The sequence below is a fragment of the Varanus komodoensis genome, unplaced genomic scaffold (genome assembly GCF_004798865.1).
Source record: "Varanus komodoensis strain SLA01 unplaced genomic scaffold, ASM479886v1 scaffold74, whole genome shotgun sequence".
In the NCBI taxonomy this organism is placed as follows: domain Eukaryota; kingdom Metazoa; phylum Chordata; class Lepidosauria; order Squamata; family Varanidae; genus Varanus; species Varanus komodoensis.
The window spans coordinates 817564-840466 of NW_025336401.1; positions in this window are offsets into that span (position 1 = coordinate 817564).

A 22903-nucleotide genomic window follows, 5' to 3' on the forward strand; every position below is an offset into this window, starting at 1 on the left:
TATTTTTAAGCTAGCCACTGGTCTCATGGGGATTTGCGAAGGAAGGAAGGAAGGAAGGAAGGAAGGAAGGAAGGAAGGAAGGAAGGAAAGGCCGCACGTCGATGTGGCTCATCTAAGAGGGAAACATCACCTGTTCTTTGCATCACTGTTATTAGCACTGGCATTAGAATTAATACCATTATTGTTGATGTTATTATTCTTTGCATTATTTAAAGAGTCTCCAGGGCGTGCGGCCTTCTTAAGACACTATGGAACCAAAAATGCAATTACAGTTAAATGCACAGATGCACCACAAGAGCAGCCGCTGCTGACAAGCCTGAGTGGAACAGGTGAGCGTTCCCTGGTTCGCTGGTGTGTCTTTGGCCAGCGGTGGGGAAGCCGCACGGTCCCCCGGGGGAGACGTTCCAGAGCAGGGGCCACTGCCAGCAAAGCTCTGCGAGGCAGCGCGTAGGGCTGGCAGAGCCGGGCTCATGCGGAGGCGCCACAGGCGCAGCTGGTCCTCCCAGTTCCATGGCTCGAAGCCGTTTCGGCTCCAGCGGCCAGACAGGCAGCCCGAACTGGGCCAGAAACACTGCCGGGGGGCAGCCCTGCAGAGCCCACAGTGAGCTGCAAAGGGAAGACATTTCTGCGCCTCGCGCAAAGGGCCTGCGCTGGTGCATCCCGCCTGTTTTCCTGCAGGGCAGGTGACGGGGCTGCCACAATTCTCCTCGCTGTCGCATCCTCACAACCACTCCGGGGGCAGGTTGCTGCGAGCGCACGGCTGCTCTGGGGACGTTCGTGGCCGAGGAGGGACGAGAACCCGCGATGCCTGAGCCTCGGCCCAACCCCACCGCCGCACCCGCACTGGTCCTCCCCCTCTGGTGAAGGGGCACGGAAACGTGTGCCTGGTGTGCTTCTATTCATCACTCAATTGCGTCCTCGCTGTTTAAGCAGAAAGGGCATTTGGGCTGTGCCCTGTCTTTCCACCCTTCCTCCAGCCATCGAGAAGTAGCTTTGAATAAAGTATGTGCCAGAAAGTTAAAACGAGCGAAAAGCATGGAAATTTGGGATCCCACGGAAGGCAACAGGTTTTGTGCACCTTGGCCTAAGCTTTGGGAAACAATCACTATTTTCAGATGGTTGCTTTTTTGCTGACCATTTCTCACTGTCACTGCTAGGTCAACAAATAAACAAAATAAAAATTAGGCTTGACTTCCCAGGAATATGCATCTCAGCCCTTTGTGTCGGTTTTACAAAGCCGACTGAGAGTGAGGGCAGGGCTTGCTGGGCTGGAATGGCCCTCATTCCGAATGGGCGTCTACTTTAACTCCTTGATGGACAATTGTGTCCCCTCACCCCAAATTCACAGATAGAAACATTTTTAGCCACCATCGAAATTGCCTGCCTCTTGGCTCAGCCCTGCAGTAGAAGAGAGAATTTTGCCAAATGCAAAAATTATCTTTGTTCATTTAGTGCTTAATATTCAACTAGGTTCTGTTGGAAAAAAGAAAGATTAATTGGTTTAGCTTCCCATCAAAAAGGAAGGCAGGAGGAGGAAACCGAAGCATGCAAGGGTTAACAGTCACTGCATGAGTAGAAAGCTGATGCGGGAACTGCAGCCCCTCCTGGCAAGGCAGCATCCAGCAGGCAGCAGAAGAGGCGCAACCCCACCCCCAACGGGGGGGGGCACATATGCAGAGAGCACCACGCTGGCCCCGTCCCGTGTCGCTTCTCTGCCCCCCAGCTCCGCTTCCTGTCCCCCACGTGCGTCTGGACTAGGCAGCAAGCGGCAGCTCCTGAGGCTGCCCAGGGAGCCCCCCCCCCCCCGCTGCCCCCTTCCTATTCCCAGCTAATTGGCACAGGAGGGCTCCAGAGCAGAGCGCAGCACAGTGCCGGCCTGCCCATCCTGCGGGCCGGATCTGGCTGTGAGCTAATGATCGGGGGGGGGGGCGCATTGCTGAACGCAGGGCTCCCCGGCTGAGATGCCCCCGCCGCCTCCGCACGCCTGCAGTTCGGCGGCCCCCGCGCCCTTCCCCTGCCCCAGCTCCCGCCGGCACCGCCGATGGCCAGAAAGCTGGGCAGCTGAATCCGTGGGCAGGCAACTGCTGCGGCGGGCAAGGAGTCGTTTTCCGGCAAGCCGAGCCGGGCCAGGCCGAGGGGCTCACTAGCCGAGCGGCGGGTGTGCAGAGGGAGGGCCTGCAAGGAGGACGCCAGAGCAGTGCCGGCGCTCCCAGCTCTGGACTGCAGCCACCGGTGCCAAGAGGCCACTGGCTCGGGTCCAGGGGCCCATGGCCGCCTCGCAGCAGCCAGGCCAGCCTTATCGTCTGCGGCCCGACTGGCCCGATCCCCTTGCAAAGCCACCGAGGGCACCGGCATCCCTGGCCCGCACGCCTCCCGGGATCCAGAGCAACGGGGGGCTCGCTGGACTAGCCGTCCCCTTCCTGCTCAGGGTCCCCGGCTGGGGAGCGGCTCACCACGCACCCCCCCACAGCAAAGAGAGTGGTGGCTCCCACAGGCACGGCCATTCCCGGGCCAGCGGCATGCCCGCTTTCACCCGCTCCACTGCCCCTCCAGCTCCCGGGAGCCCCTTGCACGAGGCCCGGCTCCCCAGCCCGCCTCCGCCTCCGCCTGCGCGCCGCCAGCCCCTCGGCACGCGCACGGAGCCGCCACCTCCCGCACGCTGCCTTGCGCCCCCAGCTCGGCGCAGCTAATGCTGATTAAAGATTGAAAAGGCAAGCTGTCGGCAGTGCTGCCAAGAGGGGGCTTTTCCTCTTATAGCTGAGCCCTCTCCTGCCCTAATAGGATTGCAGGGAGGGAGCAGAAGAGGCGGCCCCGGCCACTGGCATGACCTACTAAGCGCTGGTGCAGGGCGCGGCAGACTTCCCTGTGCATGTGGCTGGGGGGGGGGGCAGGCTCCAGAAGGTGCTCCCTCCGGCTGCCTGCCCATCTCTGCCTCCCAGCCCGGGCAGAAGGGCCCGGCGGGAAAGGCACTGGAAGTCACAGTGGCTGGTGGAGCACAGAAACACCAGGGTTCCCACCTGGCCCAGGCGTGCTGGCGCTGGCCGGCAGCAGTGGATCTCCTGGCTTTCACCCAGATTTCTTCCTAGCCCTACCTGGAAGGATCAGGGTCGAACCCAGCACCGCTGGCAAACCAAGGGGGGTGCAGCTGGGAAGCTGCAGCCCTCCCCTGGCCCGTGACGGAGGCACCCACCGCCGGGCAGACCTTGGCTTCAGGGGGGCTCCGAGGGCTCGCAAGAGCAGCCTGCAAGGCGCTGTTGAACTCGCCACCCTCTGAAGTTCACACACTCGAGGGCCCTGAAGTGTAGCTTCCCCTGCTAAGAAGAACTTCCCCTAGCAGGACTCTCTCCAGAATTTTTCTGCAGCTACACCCACGGATCCCTTGTGTCGGCAAGCCGCTGAAGGGAAGCGGGACCCCCACCTTGCCGGAGAGGGCAGGTATGGGGCCCAGGTCGGGTTTTTCCCTCAAGATGACCAAGGCAGTGTGTGTGGCTCTCCGTTTTATCCTCACAACAAACCCACAAGGCAGATTGAGCTGGGAGAGAGGATCACGCCCAAGGCCAGTCCATGGGTGCAGGGACGAGGGGGCAGCTTGGGTGCCGCTCTCGCCAGCCGGAGCCTTGTGCTCCTCACTCCTGCTTGACTTGCGTGGTCCAAGTCCACTTCGAAGCATTTCTCGGCTGCCTTCAGGGGCTGCGTGCCACTGGGCGCCCTGGCCTCCGGCTTTCCCAGAGGGAAGGCTTCATCTCCGAAGGCTCTTTCTGCCCAGCCAGGGACGGTCTGGGGGGCAGGGAGCTGTGACGGCTGAGGTCGCGTGGGGGCACAGGCCCTGCCGCCTTGTGTGTGCAGCAGCCAGCCCTGGGTGTGCAAGACCAGGCAGACCCCACGGGTCCTGGGCTGGCAGCTCCCCACGCCTGGGAGCAGGGGCACGGCTGCTGGCCCTCTGCTGGCAGGCTCCGTTGGGCGTGAGAAGAATCGCTCCGTGCCTCAACGGTGTTTCACGTAATTTTTAGCCGCACTGTGTCTCGGGAAAGTATTGTCCGCGTTTCACGAGGGTCTTACCTGGAAAGCCTGGGTGTCCCGGCCCCTTCTGCATGTCTGGGCCACCGGCTGCAGGACCTGGCAAGAGAAGCCAAGAGCGCCCATCACCACGGAGCCTTCCCCATGTGGCAAGCAGCAGCCCTTCCGGAGAGGGGATCTCGGAGCAGGGGAATATTCCCAGAACAGGCACTTTCCAGCAGGGCAAGAGACTCACTCCCAAAGCAGGAGTTGGGAAAATGCGGCTGAATCCTGGCAGAAAAGGGCTGCATATGTGCCTCTGTGCTAGAAAACGCCTGAGCCCCTTTTTCTCAGGAAGCACCCCAAAAGCATTCCAAGCCAGGTCACTCTTCGGCATTTGCCGTTACTGAGGGAGGGGGACCGGATGGCTGCCCCAGGAGGCTGCCAGCGCTGCTGTTCCGCTGAGCGGTAGGAACTGGCAAGAGGCCGCCAGGCGAGCAGCGCTGCAATCTCCCTCCTCCGCCTGCCAAGACCCGCAGGAACCCCGGTGCCTCGGTGGCCCCAACGTTAGTCTCCTGCAATCGAAGGCCCCCTCTGCAGCCTCTCTCCTCCTGCCGCCTGTGACCGTCCTCATGACCTGCCCGGCTGCTGGGCCCACGTGGCCCGGAACCCACGGAACACTCTGCGTGTGTGCCAAAAGCGTGGAGTTGGGGGTGGGAACCCGGGCCGGTCGCGTGCTGTCGTCAGCAGCTGCAGGGGGCCTGGGTGGTCTCACCAATAAAAACGCAGGGTCCAAGGCGATTCAGTCTTCCCTGCAGGTCCTCAGATTCATTCTCGCCATTAGTACAGCGGCTCCTGCACAGGGAAAACCCCGACTGAACGTGCATAGTCGGACACGCTATGGAAAACGGAGCCCCAGAGCCAGCTAGAAAAACATGCCGATTCTTGGCACAGGACAAGGAAGAACTTCCACAGGTGGCTGAGGATATGCTTTATTTGTTATCATTTTTAAATTTACTGTTTATTATCAGAAGTAAATAAATTTAGGACTCTGCTATGAGGTGTCTGCATTTTGCCAGCCAAATAAGTAGAGTGGGCAGGAAGACTCAGGGATGAGCTTCGAACACAGAGTGTAACTCCAGCTTTCACTAGGAACACCTGAAGGGCACTGCTGGATCCAGGCCAAGCGGCCCTGGTTTGCTCTTCTAGATGCGGCTGCTTAGCTTAGCATTTCTGCCTTCCCTCTGAGGAGGTCAAGCTCTCCTGGGCTTTTTCCCCTCCTGCATTTCACCCTGAGAACAATCTTGTGAGTTCGGCCGGGGTGGCCATTCGGACGAGGACCAGTCAGCTGAGACTCAGTCCCGGCACGGCCTTCCGAGACGGCCTCCCTGGCACGTGCATTGTGCCCCTTTGGGCAGCAGGGGAGCAAGGCCCATGAATTCTCCCAGATAGTTTAGCGTCGCAGTCTCTGTTGAAATCTGAGTTTAGCAACGCCTGCTCTAACCACTGCTCTGCCCCGCCAAGCAAGTCCACCACCCTGCGTGCCCGAGCAGATGCTCTCCCGAAACCCGCACATCTCTCCCGCTCTGCCTGCTGGCGCCTCAAGGCCCTGGGGCTGCTGCCACCCGCCTGCGTCCCCCAGACAAGGATGCGCCTGGACCACGTACAGCTGTCTGTGAAACCTCCCCCAACAGGCCCAAGGGCATTGCTGCTCTGGAAGAGGCCTCCCAGGCGGCGGCCCAGCTGGCCCCTGACCGCTTTGCTAAACAAACCCTGTGCGGAATAACGCCAGTTGTGGCTCCCTGTGCGCTTGGTTTGGGTCTCTGGTCGGTCCTGGCGCTGGTGCCCTCAGCTGCTGTGAGTGTATGGCCAAAGCAACCCTCCATCTGGGAGGCGGCAGCAACCCACCGGCACTCCCAGCACAGGGCAAGGAGAGCGTGAGGCTCGCACGACTTTGGCATGGCGGGGAGGGCGCCTGGCTGCCCCGGAAGGTGCGAAAGGCCGGCTGCCCTGGGATTGCCACACGCTCCGTGTGCTTGTACAGCGCCCCCTTAAAGTCATCCAGCTTCACCTCTGCCCCAACACGGCCAGGTAGCAAGCCCCATAGTTTGACTCCATTCCATGCGACAGACGTCCTTTCGTCTGTTCCAAATTTCTCACCATTCAGCTTCAAGGAGCTTCTTCTCGCACTCCCAGAGAGAGAGAAAACGGATTCCCGCCAGACCCTTCCCCCCCCGCGCATCACTCACGTTCCCCACGTTCCCAGTCACCTGCCTTTGGAAGCCCCGAAGCCGCAACCCACTCCGGCCCCTCGTCACCCTGGCAGCGCCTCCCAGCACGTTCTCCCGCTCCCCAGTATCGCTGTGGGAACTGAAGTGGGCCGAAGGACGCGCAGGTCACACCCCGTGCAGTGTGGACAAAGGCCTCCACGTGGCGGGTGGCGTTCTGGGACCTGATGCTGGGCAGCCCTTGGCGCGACCGCCGACACGTCCACGCTGGATTGTCCCCCCCTGGGTGGTGGGGACCGGGCCCTGCCGGGAAGAGGGCGCGGGACCTGAACCGGGCGGGGAGCACGGACGATTCCTCCCCAGCCACTCACCGCCCCACCTGGCTCCCTTTCTTAGAGCAGCCGTGTGCCGGTTGCCCTCTGCACCTCGTGCTCCTCTGCTCCTCTGGGCTCTGAGCGCCACTGGCGCAAGCCGTGTTCTGTGCGCAAGCCGCCTGTTCCCCCACTGCTGCTCGCCGCGGCAGGCCGTGGGATGCTCACGGTCTGTGGAAGGGCATTTGCTGGATCAGGGATGGGCGCCGATGTGCCCCAAACGCCTTTTGCGGCCCCTGACAAGGGGCCCTCCCCCTTTCTAATTCTCTTTTAAGCAACACTGCTGTGAAACCGCTCCCTTGGGCCTAAAAGCCCGCGTTTCCTGCCTCGCACTGGTCTTTGCAGCCGCTCCTTGCCCTGTGCCATGCCTGCTGTGGGGACCTTTCGCGGCGGAGCTTGGGACAGTTCCCAAAATGGCCAAGGGGCCCAGAGCCTGGCAACGCTGCCCCCCCTCACCAAGGCAATGCGGGGGGGGGGGCAAGGGGCAAGATTCTTGCTGCATGGTGGGAGGGGCAGATGAGGGCCAGGGAGCTGGTGGCTTGCCAAGACGGGGCCCAGCCACCCCAAACAACAGGGCTGGCAGGACCAGCATCCCTGTGTCCCCAGGTGGGTGTGGGAAGCCAGGTCGCTTCTGCACGGCCGCCCTTAGTCCCGCAAGAAAAGTAGCCTGCAATGGGCTTGCGCCATGGTCCATGCACTGGTCTGCAAGGGGCCGCACAGCCCGCAGGTTCCGTGTTTCTGCCACGCGGCTTCCCTCTGCAGATGGTAAGAGGAAGGGGCGCATGCAAGCACAGAACCCTTTCCAAGCCCTAAAGACCCTTTCAGCTGAGATGCTCGAGTGAACTTGGGCCGTCCAGACATAAAGCGGGGCTGGATCCCACATGCCCAAACGAAGGTGTCCCCTGCCTGCAGGGCACCTGGGCCCTGCCTGAGGCCGCAGCAGGGGACAGGAGCAAAGGAAAGGGCGAATGGAACAAGTCGCACTGGTTATTTTCCTTTGGAAGATTAACTGGGATTTAAAAGCTCTCCTAAAAGCAGGAAGGCTCCGGTGCAGCCCAGGCTGAGGGCTGGTGTCCTTCCTGCCCCTCCACCCGGGATCAGCCCAGGAGCCTCCTCCCCCTGTGTGATAACAGCAAGATCCCCGTTCCCTTTGTTCGGAGAGCAATTAATCAGCAAGCAGCAGCAGACCTTTCCAGCTTAGCACAGGAGACAAATCTGTGGGGGACTCTCTTGCCTGCCTCCGGTGAGCTGCAATTATTCAGAGAACGGCTTGGTTGTTCTTTTAGGCTGTCCTGTGGTTGTTTTATTTAATGTCCCTGGATTTTGCTCATAGCGATATCAATCAGGGAAGCAAGGCCCTGCGGCAGGGAGGACAAGGTAGAGGAGCAAGATGCAGCCCGGGCCCAATGCCCAGTGCCTGAATAACCGGGATCGCCTTTTCGCTCTCCCTCCTTCCCATGGTTTGGAAGCCGCCAACTGGCATCCGGCTGCAGGGACAGTCCGCAGCTCCCCGAACAGGACAGAGCTCTTGCACACGAATCCAAGGAATCTTTCTCCTACACACACCTGAGCACATCCAACACTGGCGCGTTCTTTCAGGGTTCCTGACCTGCCATGCAGTTCCCAATCAAGCCAAGTTCTGCCATCAAGTCAAATTTCAGCTCCATAATCATTAGAACCTAAGAAGCATCCTACTGGATCAGACGAAGGGACCACCTAGTCCAGCATTCTGTTCATGCAGGGGTCAAGCAAGCAAGGGCCGAGTCAGCAGGACTCCGCTACCCATGTGGCCCAGCAACTGGTTCACACAGGTGTGCGCTTCTGGTGCTGGAGGCAGCCTTCTCCTCCATGAATCGGTCCAATCCTCTTTTCCAGCGGTCCGATCTTGTGGAAGTGAGCACAACGGTCAGACTATTTGCTGGGCGAAGAAGTCCACCTCCCCCCCTTTCCTGAGCCCGGGTCCACTGCCAGGGGTGGCCCCGCTGGGCCGTGGCAGCAGGAGAGAGGGAGAAAAGCCCCTGCTCACCTTCGCCACCACTGGCTTCCTTCTGGCCACCCCTGCTGTGCCCAGCTCGCCTTGTCCTAGGTTGCAGCTGCTGCTCCTGCAAAAGATGGTGCGAGTGTCATGAAGCGGCCCCTCACACGGGGGCCCGTGACGAGGGCCCAACTTCCCCAGCAACACCCTGATCTGTTTTGAAACTATTTAAAAGGATGCCGGGAGGTATGAAAATGTGGTTGCTCAGCATCAGTTTCTTTACCTGATCACTTTGCCTGGTCCAGGGGAAGCCAAGGCAACCAGAATCCCGGAGCAAGCAGGCCTTCCCTCCTCCAGAAAAGCGCTGGCCAAAGTTTAGCACCCAAATAAACATTTTGGGTCGGCTAGGCAGTGACCAGCGACTCCCACGGGCCACCCCAAATTACACCACTGTGAAGAGCCCTCAGGTGGGAGAATGAGATTCGCAGGGCGGGGGGTGAGAGGAAAGGCACAGATTTGGCAGCCTTGACCGTCCCACCCACCCAAGGAGGAGCTCAGTGGGAGAGGTCATCCCTCCTGGGTTTCATGTGGACTAAAGCAGCCGAAGAGGCTGTTTCCAACATCAAGCATTGGGGAAAAGTTCCCCAGGGCGGAAATGCGTGTCATCGAATCATAGAACAGCAGAGCTGGAAGGGGCCACAAAGGCCGTCGGGCCCAACCCGCTGCTGTTGCAGGAAGCCAAGTCACACCCTCCCGTTCAGAGGGCTGCCCAGTTTCACCTTGAAGGTCTCTGGTGTGGGAGGGCCCCCCACCTCTCCAGGCAGCCGGCCCCACTGACGTACCGCTCTGACCGTGAGGAAGCTCTTCCTGATCCACCACCTCGTAACTCCAGTGCCCTCCCTTCGGATGCCCTTCCGGATGCTTCAGATCAGGGATCCCAGCAGCTTTCCTGGCTATGAGGCGTGCTGGCTGGGACTGAGAGGTGCTGAAGCCAGAACATCTGGGTGGTGTCTGGGCACCCCAGGGGAGCAACATATGGCTGGGTGGGCTGGTCACACCGAAGCCCCTCTGCCACGGCTCATCATGGTCCCGCCTGGCCTTCACCACTGACAACCTCCAAGGAAAGCTGGAAGCTCGGGCGACTAAGCCCTGCAAACCTGCAGCAAAGGAGAACCCAGGCCTCCTCCTAGGACCGTGGCTGCTACTGTGAGGAATACGTGTCGTCTGTTTTCTGCCCGCACTCCTTCTCCGAGCCTGACCTTCTCACTCGCTTGTTATGAACCTGGCCCAGCGCAAGCAGAGCGACAGCTTGCCCACCTAATGGTTTGGCCCTTAAAATAACCTCTGAAATAGCGGGGCGGTTTTGCACATGTCCCTGCCAGCCACGGCCCTGCGGGGTGAGAATAATTGTTCAGTTGCCATGGGGAACGTTCCGACTTCTGGAGCCGCGTTCGTGCCTCCGCCGTGGCAGCTTCTGCCTACCTCGCTCCAGGGAGCAGATCGCTTCCAGCAGAGCCACGGCTGTTTCAGTATTTACAGTATAAATTTAGCTCCGCTGCATCGCTCCCCTCCCCCGCCCCACCCAACCTTTGTGTAATTCCATTTGCCTTCTCCGGGGCTTGGCGAGGAGCCCAATCCTGGCGAAAGCTCGCGAGGGACGCCAGAAGGGACAGCAGCCGCGGCTGGGTCCCTGAGCGGGGGTGGCCGGGCCGCCTCGAGGCAGCCTGTGGCCACGGCAGAGCTTTTGCGGAGCCCGGGGAGGCTCAGTGGGTGTGGGCTGCCCCCCAAGCCGTGCGCTGGAGCACCCCAGAACCCCCAAGTTGTGCTGCCACTGAGTCTAAAAGCGCAGCGTTCTTGCTGGTTCTCCTGCGACGCAGGTGGATGTGGCCCCTTGGCAGGGTTCTTGGAGCCCACCTCAGATTTCCCGGGAGGCAGCACTGTGGGCCGTGGGGCACATGGGGGGCTGTGGGGAGAAGCCAGGCAGCGCGTTTGGCCCGTCAGGGGGCCCTTCGGCGCCTCTGCACATCCCAACACGCGTTTTGCTGGACTGGCCTTTCCAAATGCATCCTGAATTTTGCTTTTGGTGCACTTGAGTGGGGGCGACTCTAGTTTTACCTGCTAGCGAGGCTGACCTGGGTTTGCACGCCCGTGACACATTCCACACAGAATCCCTCTATTGTGCAATGGACACGCTTATCCCTGGCACGTAGGTGGTGCACAGCAGATGCCGTGAGCCAGAAAGGCTTGTTCCGCTTGGGTGCGGGCCTCTCGCTTCAGGAAGACCTTCAAAAGATTGCGGCAAGACGCCCCCGGCATGTGGACGAGGCCCAGCCCTGTCTCCACGAGCTCCGCCTTGGTGCCTGGAGGCAACTGTGGCTTGTCGCAGCGAACAAACTGAGGGTGAACCCAAGTCAAACAGCGCCCCAAGCCCTGGCGGTTCCAGGAGCTCGGCCATTTGCCAGTCCTGGACGGGGCTGCGCTCCTTTGAAGAAGCAGGTGCATCACTTGGGCTGCTCCCGCCTCTGTCTGTCGCCGGAGCCTCAGATTCCTGTGCTGGGGCTGCCCTGGGGCCTGGTCCAGCCACTGCAGCTGGGCAGGATGCGGCCCCCAGGGTGCCCTGCTGACTGGGACATGCCCTGATGGGCACTTCGGCTCTGCGTGGAAAAGCCGCGCCAGCTGCTGCTGAGCCACACCCAGGCCTGTGTTGACATACAGAGCCCCACGCGACTCAGGACTAGGAACCGGAAAGACGGCCTTCCCTGCCATGCCCCCCTGCCTGGCCTTGAGGCCTCCCAGGGACCTTGGTGGGCCCCTCAACACTGCCGGATTGCTGCCGTGGGATTCCTCACCCACAGGCCTTCTTGGTGGCAGCCCCCACCTGGGGAAAACTACGTCGGGAGGCAGAAAATGTGGCATCTTTCCAACAGCTCCTAAAAATGCAGTGATCCAGCCGGGCTTTCCCCAGCTTGTACGTAAATGAATCCTGTCGCTCCGTTTTGCTGCTCCTTGTTGTTATCATTGGTGACGTTGTTATTGTTGCAACTGTTTTAAAATTGTTGTTGTTTCATTTAATGGCTGTTGTTTCAAACATTTGTAGCTGAGCTACTGAGCATTCTGGACAGACTCCAAGTACGGGCGTGAATGTCCCCGTGACAACATGGCCTCCCGCACGAGCGCGTGTGAGAGAGGCCTCTCCGTCAGTCGCCCACCTTGCTCTGCAGATGAACACTGCTGTTCCCACAGAGGCATCCGGACAGGAAGTGTGCGGCTCTCCCGGCCCGGAGCCCTTCGAGAGGTGGCTGGGCAGCCGCATGCCGGCGACCATTAACTCGGTCCGACCCGCTGGACTGGGCCCTCCGGCCCCTTGCAGCTCTCCTGCTCTGTGACTCCACGACGCTGTGAGCGTTCCACACCCATCAGACAAGCTGGCGACCCATCTGCCGCCGCCACTGCTTTGCGAACGCTCTGGCTGCTTCAGGAACATGCGTGGAATGGGAGACGCTTTTGGAAGGCCAGAACGTATGAACAGCCGCTGGTAGCCAGCCTCCAACCAGAGCCACACTCGTCAGTCGCACGACCCTCTGCTGAGGAGCCCGTGCAAATACAGAGCCCGTGCAAATACAGGAGAAGGAGAAGGAGCCCGTGCAAATACAGAGAGAACCATCCACGCTTTTGCAAACAAGTGCTGCAAAGCTAATGTTCCATTTCGACTCACTTAGGAGTAATTTATCTGTAGGAGTCAACGGCTAAACCGAACACTAACATGTGTTTGCTGCCTGCCTGAAGGCGGCACTGCCTCCCCCCCCCCCCGTCCTTGCTGGCAGGGGACTGGCGGGGGGAGGAGGAGGAGGAGGAGGCACTTTCGAGGACCACCTCCGGCCCCATGTAGAGGCCCACCTCCCAAAGAGGCACCCGCAGGCGGCGGCTGCAGGCCACTGCCCACGGGGTGCCATTCAGCGCCGGGCCCGCACCCGCGGGGGCTTTCTCCTCTGGCCCGCAAGCATGAGGCGGCATTCGTCGCACTGCATTTAGTGGCACAACAGCACGGCCTTCGGTGGGAGGCTGTCCCGGTTCTGGGGGCTCCAGGGAGGCGGGGGGCTGGTGCTGGGAGAGGGAGGAGGGGTCGGGCTGTGCCTGCTCTCCCCCCTTCCGGCTACTCTCTGGGCCAGGTGACTCCAGGCGGCCTCACCAGCCTGCCTGCGGCCCTGGGGGACTTGTGCAGTCACAGGGGGCTCGCACCTCCAGTTCCAGGAGCCACGAACGCCTGCCTGGGAGAGCCTGTGGTCCAGCCTCGCTCAAAGTGCTTGTAACCAGGCCACTCCTGAAAAAGCTCCGCTTAGTCCCAGAGGACGTTAATAATTGGAGACCGAGTGTCAACATCCCTTTTCTGGGCAGGAAAGGGTGAGGGTTAGGCCCCTTGGAGGTCATCCAGGGCCCCGGCCCCCTGCTTTTTGTGCTAGTGGACAATGCAGCCCTGGCTAGGACTTGGCAGCCAGTGGCGTTGCAATGAAGACGGGCTCCAGGAAAACCCATCACGTGGCTGTGCCAAGGCCGAAGGTGAGGACCGGATGGGGTGCTGGAGGCCCAGGCGGAGAAGTTTTACTTCTGCCCTGACCAGCGGCTTTGACTCCCACGCACCTGCTCCTCCAGGACCAGGATGACTTCACTGTGCCCACAGCAAATTACTGGTCTGAGATTGCAGGGTTGCAAGAGAAGAGCTGGAGACGGGCCAAGCCAAGGAGGCCATGGCAGGCCGAAGACAGACACCCACCCTCCCTTCCAGCCACCTCCGCAAACCTCCTTAGGAGCCAGTTGCACAGAACTGCTGCAAAGGTGCGTTTATGGGAGGTGGGCGCTGCGTTGTCCCACACGGAGCCAAACCGTGCCAGCAAAAACGCGCGCCTTGAGCACGGCGCAAGCAAGATTCCCTTCCCAACTGTTGTCTGGGACATCGGCCAGGAAGGCGAATCGCGGGCGACAGATGAACTTTGGCTGATCCCGGTGGGTCCAATATCTTTGACGCAAAGCAGAGGTCGTGGTTTGCCCTGGACTGTCTGCTCGGGGCGCCTTGCGGGAAGAGGGGACCGGCTGACTCAGGCCAGGCCTTGGTGGCATTAGCCAGGCGCTCGCTAGGAGGAGCGGCTCTGGGCCCGTCTGGCATGGAGGGAAGTCGCTCTCTGGCTTCACCAGCTCCCCGCGGAGTCTCAGGCTTGGACCATGCGGACTGTTCACCGAGCGAGCCGGTGTCTCTCCGATGCGGAGCAGTGCTGCGCTGTGGGCGGGTGGCCCAGGTGGCAGCGGGCCTTTAGGCCGGGAGAAGAACTTCGCCAGCAGGCGGCCCAGAAGGGAAACCGCGCCCGCCCCGAACGCCCCCTTTTCTGCTCTGGCCGATATGCCGCCCTTCCCCGCAGACGTCCAGGGCAGCATGCCCCACGCATGCCTCTCCTCACGGCACACGGTGAGGTTCGCGCCGCTGAGAAGGGGCCCCTGGCCGCGAGGCTCGTGGCTGCAGGGATTTGCATTCAGGGCTCGTTGGGCCTAGCGGGTGGCAGAGTCCCTTCCTCGCCTCGACTGTTGCCCCTGGGAGCAGCGAGGTCAGAGTCCGGCGCTGCGTGCCACGTGCGGGACCAGGCACCACAGGGCGGGAGCTGCGTCTGAGCTCAGTGGCAGAAGTGGGCTCCACAGGAGCAGTGAGGCACAGCCTGCGGCTGCTCTCAGAGGATGCCGTGCTCAGGAGGCGGCTCGACTGAGACTCGTGCCAGGTTTGGCTCAGCCGGGCAGCTGCTTCCCGGAGCCGGAATGGGAAGATCAGTAGCAGGCTAGCGTGCGCCAAAGTCCCGGGGGCAGAGTGGGGGCCTGGGGTGGCCAGAGCACCCCCACTGGCCCCCCGTGGCCTTTGTGGAGCCCACAGTCTGTGGGTGCTTTGGATGTTCTCAGAAACCCTGGGCACCTCCCAGAGGAAACCTGCTGTGGCAGCCAGCGTGCTTCGAAAGGCTCTGCCCGGCCACGGTGCCAAAAGGTCCAGCAGCCCCCATTGCCCCGTGCCACACGACGCAGCGTGGCCCCGGGGGGCTCCTCCAGCAAGTGAAGCCCCCAAGGGTCCCGGTGCCTTGTGGGGAAGGCTCTCGGGGTCTCGTGCTGGCTTGCTGGGGCTTGGGGGGTGCCTGGGGGGCAGAGGCGGCCAGCAGGGAGCTGCCGGTCCCTTCTGAGAGCCACCGTCTGGAACGACCTGCCTAAATGCAGAAGGGGCTGCCCTGCATCAGGCACACGCCCTGCCTCTCCAGGACGGGGCCAGCACAGAACAGCAGAGCTTGGACACCCCGCCTTCCTTCCCGTCCCCTTGCCAGGCCAAATCTCGACACAGAGGGGGTTACTCGAGGGTGAGGTGGAGGCCCTTGAAAGCCCTGGCACGGGCCTCTTAAGGCAAGAGAGCTCATTCGCTCCCCGCCAAATTATTTTTAAAAGATCAAACATCTTGTGGCACGTTAATGACCAATGCTTTTAGGAAAGCACGGCATCTTGTTCTGAGCATGGCACCAGAGGAGAGATTCACTGAATACTGACAGAAAGATGAACAAGAAGGTCTGGATCATGTCAAGCCAGAACTTGCCCTGGAAGCAAAAGCGGCGAAACTGAGGCTGTTGCACTTTGGGCACAACACGGGAAGGGACGTCTCCTCGGAGGAGACAGCCCTGCTCAGGGACATCCGAGGCAGGAGAGGCTGCCTGGCTACAGCTGGTTGACGGCATCACGGATGCCGCTGCCTCGACTTTGCAAGAGCTGAGCAGGGCATTTTAGAGAACGCTCATTCAGACATGACTTGATGGCACAGGGGAACAGCAAACTGCTCCTCCACGCAGGAACGGGAAGCAACGGGGTTGCATTTCACGTCCTCCTTGAAAGTGACCCACAGCCCACTTCCCTTGACGCTTTGAGACCCAGGAGCGCTCATGCCGTCCGGGACTGATTGGCCTTCGGAGTGCGGGGAGGCAACCTGCTGTTCCTGCCGCAGGAGACCCAGCCTGCTTCCCCCGGCCAACGGCTGCGGGTGGTTGTCCATTTCGTTCTCTAGGTGACTCTGATGAAGGCAGCAGTGGTCCAGAGCAGCGTATGGCAGAATAAACAGACGTGCCTTTCAGCAGAGACTTTGTCGGCTTCGAGGGAACAGCTGAGCACGGCCTGCTCCGCAACCCTTTTCCGGGTCGTTCAGGCTGCGCAGCGCCTTTCCTGCTACTCGCGGGCTGCTCGCTCGGCGCGTGGTGTGCGACAGCTCGGTTCTGTGGGACCGGCCTGCCCGCGAGTCGTGCACCGAGGCACTTTCAGTGGGGTGCGTCCGTCACAGCTGGAAAGCCTGCAGGCAAGCAGGCAGCTGTGCTGGGTGTGCTTCACACCACCTTCGTGCCCCCCAGGTGGGGGATGCGGGCGACTCCTCGAGGCAGGCAGCCGTCCATGGCACGGCTCAGCCGGGGGTGCAGCTGGCTGCCCAGCTCCGAACGCCGGCTGGCCCCGTCGCCTCCGGGGAAATGGAAACAGGGCGGCCAGATGGCACTGCGGCGGGGCGGGACATGAGGGTGCTGGCGCGGGGATCAGGCGCGCCCCGTTCCCCATCCAGGCCGCAGGAGGACCGGGGGCCTTGTGCCAGGCCTCCCCCCCCCCCGGGGCTCTCCCTCTTCCACCCTGCCTTGGCGGAAGGCACAGGGGCCCCCGGCCACCCCAGGCCTGCCTGGTCACGAGGCAAGCGGGAAAATGCACGCGGGGCGACCCTGCGCTGCACTTTTGCACGTTTTTGCTGGGGACGTGCTGCGGGCCACCCGCCCCGGTGGCGCGAGTCCAGAGGCATTGCGGGGGAAGTGCAGCGGCGGTTCTGGGCACGGCCTCTCCTCTCCTGCGCAAGCCCCTCTTCTTGGCTCCGCCCGGCAACATGTTCGGATTTGTAATGGGTTTTTAATGTTTGCATTTTACTGCCGCCAGTCTTTGTGTTATGCTCCAACTTCCTGCTTTTAGTTTATTTATAGTCGTGTGGCTTTTTAAAAAGATGTGCTTTTCTGGAATGCATTTTTGTTTTGGTATTTCTCATAGTGAGAAGGGACACCGAGTGCCCTGTGGGTGGAAGAACAGGGTGGGCACCTGAAAAGCTCCGGGGGACCGCAGTCGGTTTGCTCCACACATTTGGAACTGGTAAGCCTCCTAGAGAGCAGTATAGCATGAAATGGTATATATGCAAAAGAGCTAAACGAGCACATAATGAGCGACTGGGACCGTCCCACGGGAGGCGTCCTTTGACAGGCCCAACCGGGCTGGCTCCCAGGGTCAGAACCGGGTCGTCGGGCAAGTCAGGCCAGGCCCAGGCGAAACCTGGATGCAAGGTGTACAAAGCAAACTATCTTGCAAGCCACCCGTTCCCTTCTCAGGTGCGCCGTGCGACATTTGGGAGGGGAGGCGCTTCTGCTGGTCTGGGATCCAGGGAATCCCAGAACCCCACCGCTTGCCGGAGTCGTTTGCAAGCCACTTGGTGGTTTCCTGCTGGCCTTTAAACGCAAAAAATAAATTGCATACTGAAAGCTCCATGTGCGGAACTTTCTAAGCGATGCCAAAAGTCCTGGCAGGGCTCTTGGGGCGGAACTGACCAGGTGGAGGGGCCTGCGTGACGCCGCCCCCTCCTTGCCACTTCCCGCTGTTCGCCACACCTTTCCCCCTCCGTTTCTCGTACTGCAAAGAACAAGCCCGGGTGGGGGCCTCCGCACCAGCCACCCAAGGCCGTCCTGCCCGGTTCCATCTTAATGGATTTTCGATGTTATGGGAACAGACGGAAGGAGCAGCAAGAAAACATGGGAGGGCCAAAGCTGCAGATGGCACATCTGGACACGATGCACCGCCCCCCCCCCCCCGAGCCTGTAATTTCCCAGGAATAATGTCATAAGAGCCTTGCTGGGAAGTGCCAGCACTCGGCTAAGGGAAAGCTGAACGAAAATCGCAAGGCCTTTCCATCAGCAGCGACAGCGCTGTCCTTCCCTGGGAGGGAAGACCTGCAGCTCGCTGCGCCGTTGGCTTGGCTTTCTCCTCGTGCGGCCCTTAAAGTCCCAGGAGCCCTGCTAGGACAAAGAAGTGGCGGCCTGCTGGATGTGCGGGCGAGCAGGCGACTCTCAGCCGCTGCCAACAGAGCCTCCCAGGCCCCTGGCCTCCGTCTGCAAACCGCCTCCCCTCCGCACCCGTTCCCGATGAAAAGGCCTGGAGCCGCTCTCCCTCCCGCATCTGCAGAAGGCATCCTGGCTGGGAAACCGGGTTCCTGGCAGCAATAAGCACGGGGTTAGCACAGCAAGAGCCCGATTAAAAGTAGACCGGGACTCTCCTGACGTCAAGCCACGAATCCCAGCGGCAGAAGCCGCCCGGCTGTTCCCCGGCACTGGGAGCTGCTCCAGCAGGAAGGGGAAAGGAGGGCCCGGGACACTTTTGCTCCACCGTTACGGAAGCCTTGAGAACCGCGACCTTGGCCCCTATGCTCTTCTGAGGTCAATGCAAATCCGCGGAGGAGAAAAACGAGTGGGGAAGTCTTGAAAAGCCAGGCACCGAGGGGCTCCGACGCCAGCGGCTGGTGCCTGCGGGCAAAAGGCGCCAGCCCACAGCGCCCCTGACCCCCGTTGCAAGACAGGCCTCTCCAAGAAGGTGCCCCCCCCCCAGGCTGCATCTCCAGGCGGGGGCTTCGGACAGGGTCTACCACCCCAAGATCATCTCAGCCCCGCTTTCTCCCCCTCCCTGCCCTCCTCCCTGAGCAGCCGCAGCCAGCGCCTTGCCGCCATGCGGGGCTTTTGGAGCACCTTGAGAGGGCGCACTGGGGCCGACGGCTGGCCAGGGGGCGCACGGGCACCCTCAGAGCGCTCCGTGGCGCTCGCTCTCCTGCCCAAGTACAGAAGGGGCCGCTCCTCTCCTGAGCAGAGTGCCGCTGGCCATCGGGAGAAACTCCCCCCGCCCCCAGGCCAGGCGACCAGGCGGATGCGGCCTCCGTCGGGCCGAGTGAGCAGCCACCGGTCGGGGTGCTTCACGCCGGGCCCCACACCGAGCAGTGGCCGGACTGGCAACCCCAGCGGCCCCCTGTGGCTCCACAAGAAGCAGAAGCGGGTGGGGGCAAAGCCCCAGTTCGCACGATGCCGAGCACTTGCTCCGGTCGCCTATTTTGCACGGGCCGAGAATGTGGCTTTCCCTGCTCCAGACGCTGCCTTTGAGAAGCAAACTCACGGCCAAGCAGCTGCCCATGGAAACTGTCTACCCATGCTCCCCAGCAGCTGGTGCAGAGGCACCCTGGCTCTTGCACCGGGGGCAGCGTGTGGCCATCGGGACTCGCCGCCGCCGCCTCCACGAGTGTGTCCAGCCCTCTCCAAGGCTGCCGGGACTGGGGTCCGGCACCGTGTCCTGCGGCCGCAAGCCTGCCTGGCTTCCAAGGGTGCAGGCTGGTCTTTGCGTATTGGACGAGGTGAGCTGCTGCTCTTGCTTCAAAAGAGGAAGGTGGGTGAAACCCAAGGCAAGACCTGCCTCGACAGTGGCGTGTTGCCCATTTTCACACACTGAACCAGAAGGAATGAAGACGGCAGGCCGGAGAAACCAGTCAGAGGGCACCTCGGTCCTCGCCCGTGTGCTCTGCTGAGCCTGTGCAGAGCACCTCTGTGCGCAGTCAGGTCACTTCCTTCTGCATCGCTTCCAAAACACGGGAAGTGCCGGTGCCCCTGTGCTCAGCACTAGTCTGACCTCACCTGCAGTCCCGGGTCCAGTTCTGGGCACCTGAGATGCAGAAAAGCTGGAGAGGGTGCAGAGGAAGATGCAGGCACTGGAGGGGAAAGACTGGGAGAACCGGGCATGTTCATCTCAGGAAGAGAAGACCGAGGGGAGACGGGACAGCCCTCTGCAGGTAGCTCAAGGGCTGCCACAGAGGGGAAGGAGCAGGTCTCTTCTCATCCGTTCCGGATTTAGACTAGATGCCAGGAAGAACTTCCTGGCTGTCAGAGCAGTATGATTAATTGTTAATATTATTGAATTTTATCTGGCCAGGGCGGCTTATTTTATATTGTATGTTTGTATTTTATTCTAATGTTTATATTTTTAATTTATGATTATTATTATTTAATTTATTGTTGTAAGCCGCCCCCAGGCTTCGGCGAATGGGGCGGCATAAGAATGTTTTAATAAATAATAAATAAATACATATGAAGTTGGAACCTCTTGCCTGGGGAGGTGGTGGGCTCTGCCCCACCGGGGACATTCACAGGGCATCTGGACAGCCCTGAGTGGGAGGGTGTAACGTGGTGTCCTGCAACAGCAGGAGGCTGGACCCAAGGGCCTTCTGGCCCCTCCCAACTCTACTGTTCTGTGATTCTATGAAAAGAAAGTACAAAGAACGATCTTAAGACTTGCGGACGACACAAAACTGGCTGGGATAGCTAATGCTCTGGAAGCCAGAAGCAAGATCCAAGGTACGCTGGATAGGCTGGAGCACTGGACCAAAAAGAGCAGGATGAAATTCAAAAGGGACAAATGCAGCCGTGCATTTGGGTTCTTTTTCCTGGCCGCAGAACAAGGAAAAATAGGACCTGCACCTGGAAAAAAAACCCCAGATGCCTCGTTACAAGATGGAGAACACTTGGCTCAATGATCCTGCAAGTGAGAAGATCTTGGAATAGTTGCAGGTAACAAGCTGAGCATGAGCCCACAATGTGATGCGGCCGCAGAAAGGGCCAATGCTGTTTCAGGCTGCATTAACAGAAGCGTCTCTGCCAAATCACATGCAGTGCCAGTTCCCCTTTCCTCAGCACTGCTTAGGCCTCACCTGCAGTCCGGTGTCCAGTTCTGGGCACCGCAGTTTAAGAAGGATGCAGGCAAGCTGGAAAAGCGTTCAAAGAACTGGGCATGTTTCGCCTCGAGACGAGAAGGTGGAGCAGGGATGCGCTAGCACGCCACAAGGACTTGAAAGGCTGCCAGAGAGGAAGCCCAGGGCCTCTTCTCGATCATCCCGGAGTGCAGGACACGCAAGAACCGGCTCAGGTTCCAGGGAGCCAGATTCTGGCTAGACAGCAGAAACATTTTCCTGTTGGAGAGTGCAGGAATGGAACCCATGGCCTAGGGAGGCTGCGGGTTCTCCCACATTGGAGGCATTCAGGAGGCAGCCGGACAGCCCTCAGAGGGAAGCTTGACCTGGGAATCCTGCACGGAGCAGGGGCTGGACCCCACGGCCCTCCGGCCCCTTGCAAGTCGACGGGTCTACGGAAGGCTGCCAAGGTTTAACTCTGCCCAGCTTCAGTCCAAGGGCTGGCAGGAGTCGTGCCATTTTGCTGCAACGGACCGACGGCCTCCCTGGCCACGTCCCTGCGAGCCGCGGGACGCTGGCCCTTTTGCGCTGGGCGCGAGAACGACCGTGTGCTCAGCCGATCGCACAGATGTTTTCTGCTGGCTGCAGTGACTTCTTACCCTCATCAACTAACACGTTTGAGGGGGCAAGAGACTCGGTGCAGCCAGCGTCAGAGGGGCCTCTCTGCAGTCTTGTACCCTGGCAGGGGTGAATTACCTGGAAAATAAGAACGCTGCCCCCTGCTGGGTGAAACCAGCCGCTCAATCCTGTGCAGTTGCAGGGTCTGTGATTATTTGCACGTTGCCGGAAGCACCCCTGAGGCCGATCCACAAGCGCCTTACAAGAGGGGAAGCGGGGCGGGCCATTCCACCTGCCCTCCGGAAAGCCCCCGTGCTTCTTCCCGACTGCCGTCCCTGCGCCTTTTTCTGGCCAGGTTGTGTCTTGTCAGATGGCAAGGCTACACGGTGGGACCATCTGGCTGGGACTGATTGCACCGAGGCTGGTCCTGGAAACTTTCTGCCTGAGCAGCAGCATGAAAATGCTTTAAATAAGTAAAACAGTAAAGAAATATCCAGAAGAAGACTCTGCCACCTCATAGGAGGTGCCATTTCCCATGGAAAACCCCCTCAGCTTCGTTTCCTGAGCGGCTGGACTATTCACGGGCACCTGTAACATCATTCTGCTTGCTGCCAGGGCCACCTCCGCCGCAAACTCCAGGCCATGCAGGTTGCGTTTTCAACCTCCTAAAGCACATGCGCTGGGGTACCGAGCCCGGGGTGGGCGCGGGCCAGCCGTTTCCATACGGCGCATGCACTGCAGCTTTTCCGGCAGAAATTCCAGTGCCCCAGGATGGGGCGAGACACCCTCTTTGCTCCATTTCTTTATTAAGCACAGTGTCCCAGGCCTGCTGAAGCCTCAGCCGGGCCCAGGGCCATAAATACACAGTGTGGTGCTGCACGTAGAAAGAGGCTTTTTGAAAAAGTTGCTGCCCGAGTCAGGAAATCTGCTTTGCTACTCCCCCCGCCCCCCACAGCAGATATGCCAGAAAGCCCCAGGCCCGGGGACACCCAGCCCGGCTGCGTCGAAGCCAGCCTTGCGACAGCCGGGGCAGCTCCGCACCCCTGGCGGTGGCCCTTCCTCCTACAGTGAGGGACAGGCTTGCACACGAAACAATCCTAAGGAGCTAATATTACATCTTCTGTGCGGACCCCGGGAGAGGCCTCTGCCCCCAGCCCTCTCTAGCCCACCCGAGGCGCACATGGAGTGCACCTGTTCTGCATGTGCCGACGTGCCTGCACCCAAAATATCCCCCTCGCAGCCGAAAGCAGACAACCAAAGACATGTCCTGCTCCAGACCCGGATCGGAACTGCATCAGTTCGTGCCGATCAGCCATGACAGTCCAGGGAGCCGGCACACTGCAGAGGCACCAGAACCTCAGGGAGAAGAGGCTGCTTCCATGTCCAGCTCCAGGGCTTCCCCGGGGCACCTGGCTAGCAGGTTAAGCAGGTGATCCAATGCTGAGCGACAGGACTACCCCTTGACGGATTCGTCCATCTGCTCACGCAAAGGCCTCAAGCCCCTCGCTGCAGGGAGCCTCCCACCGCCGTGTTACTGGCTCTTCCCAGGGCTTCTCCTCCACCTCCACCTCTGGACAGGAGAAGCGGGGACCCAGCCCGGCCATCTAGCCTAGCTCACTGCCCTGAGCAATGGGGACGTGACGATTTCGGTCCCGTGAGCACGAGGAGGATGCAGGGATATGGGATGCCATGCGCAGCTCTCCAAAGCTTGGGGAGCCGAGGGCTAAGCCACTCACAGAGCTCCCACGCAAAGCCCACAGTGGGGTGGGCCTCTGCCCACTGTACGCACCCTCCCACCCAGCTGGGGTCCAGCCAGGGGCTCCCTCCGTGTGGGCAGAGACACCTTCTTACTGCGCAAGCCGTACGAAGAGCAAGGAGCAGCCTGCAGCCTGGGAGGGTCGCTTCCCTTGGCACTCTGCAC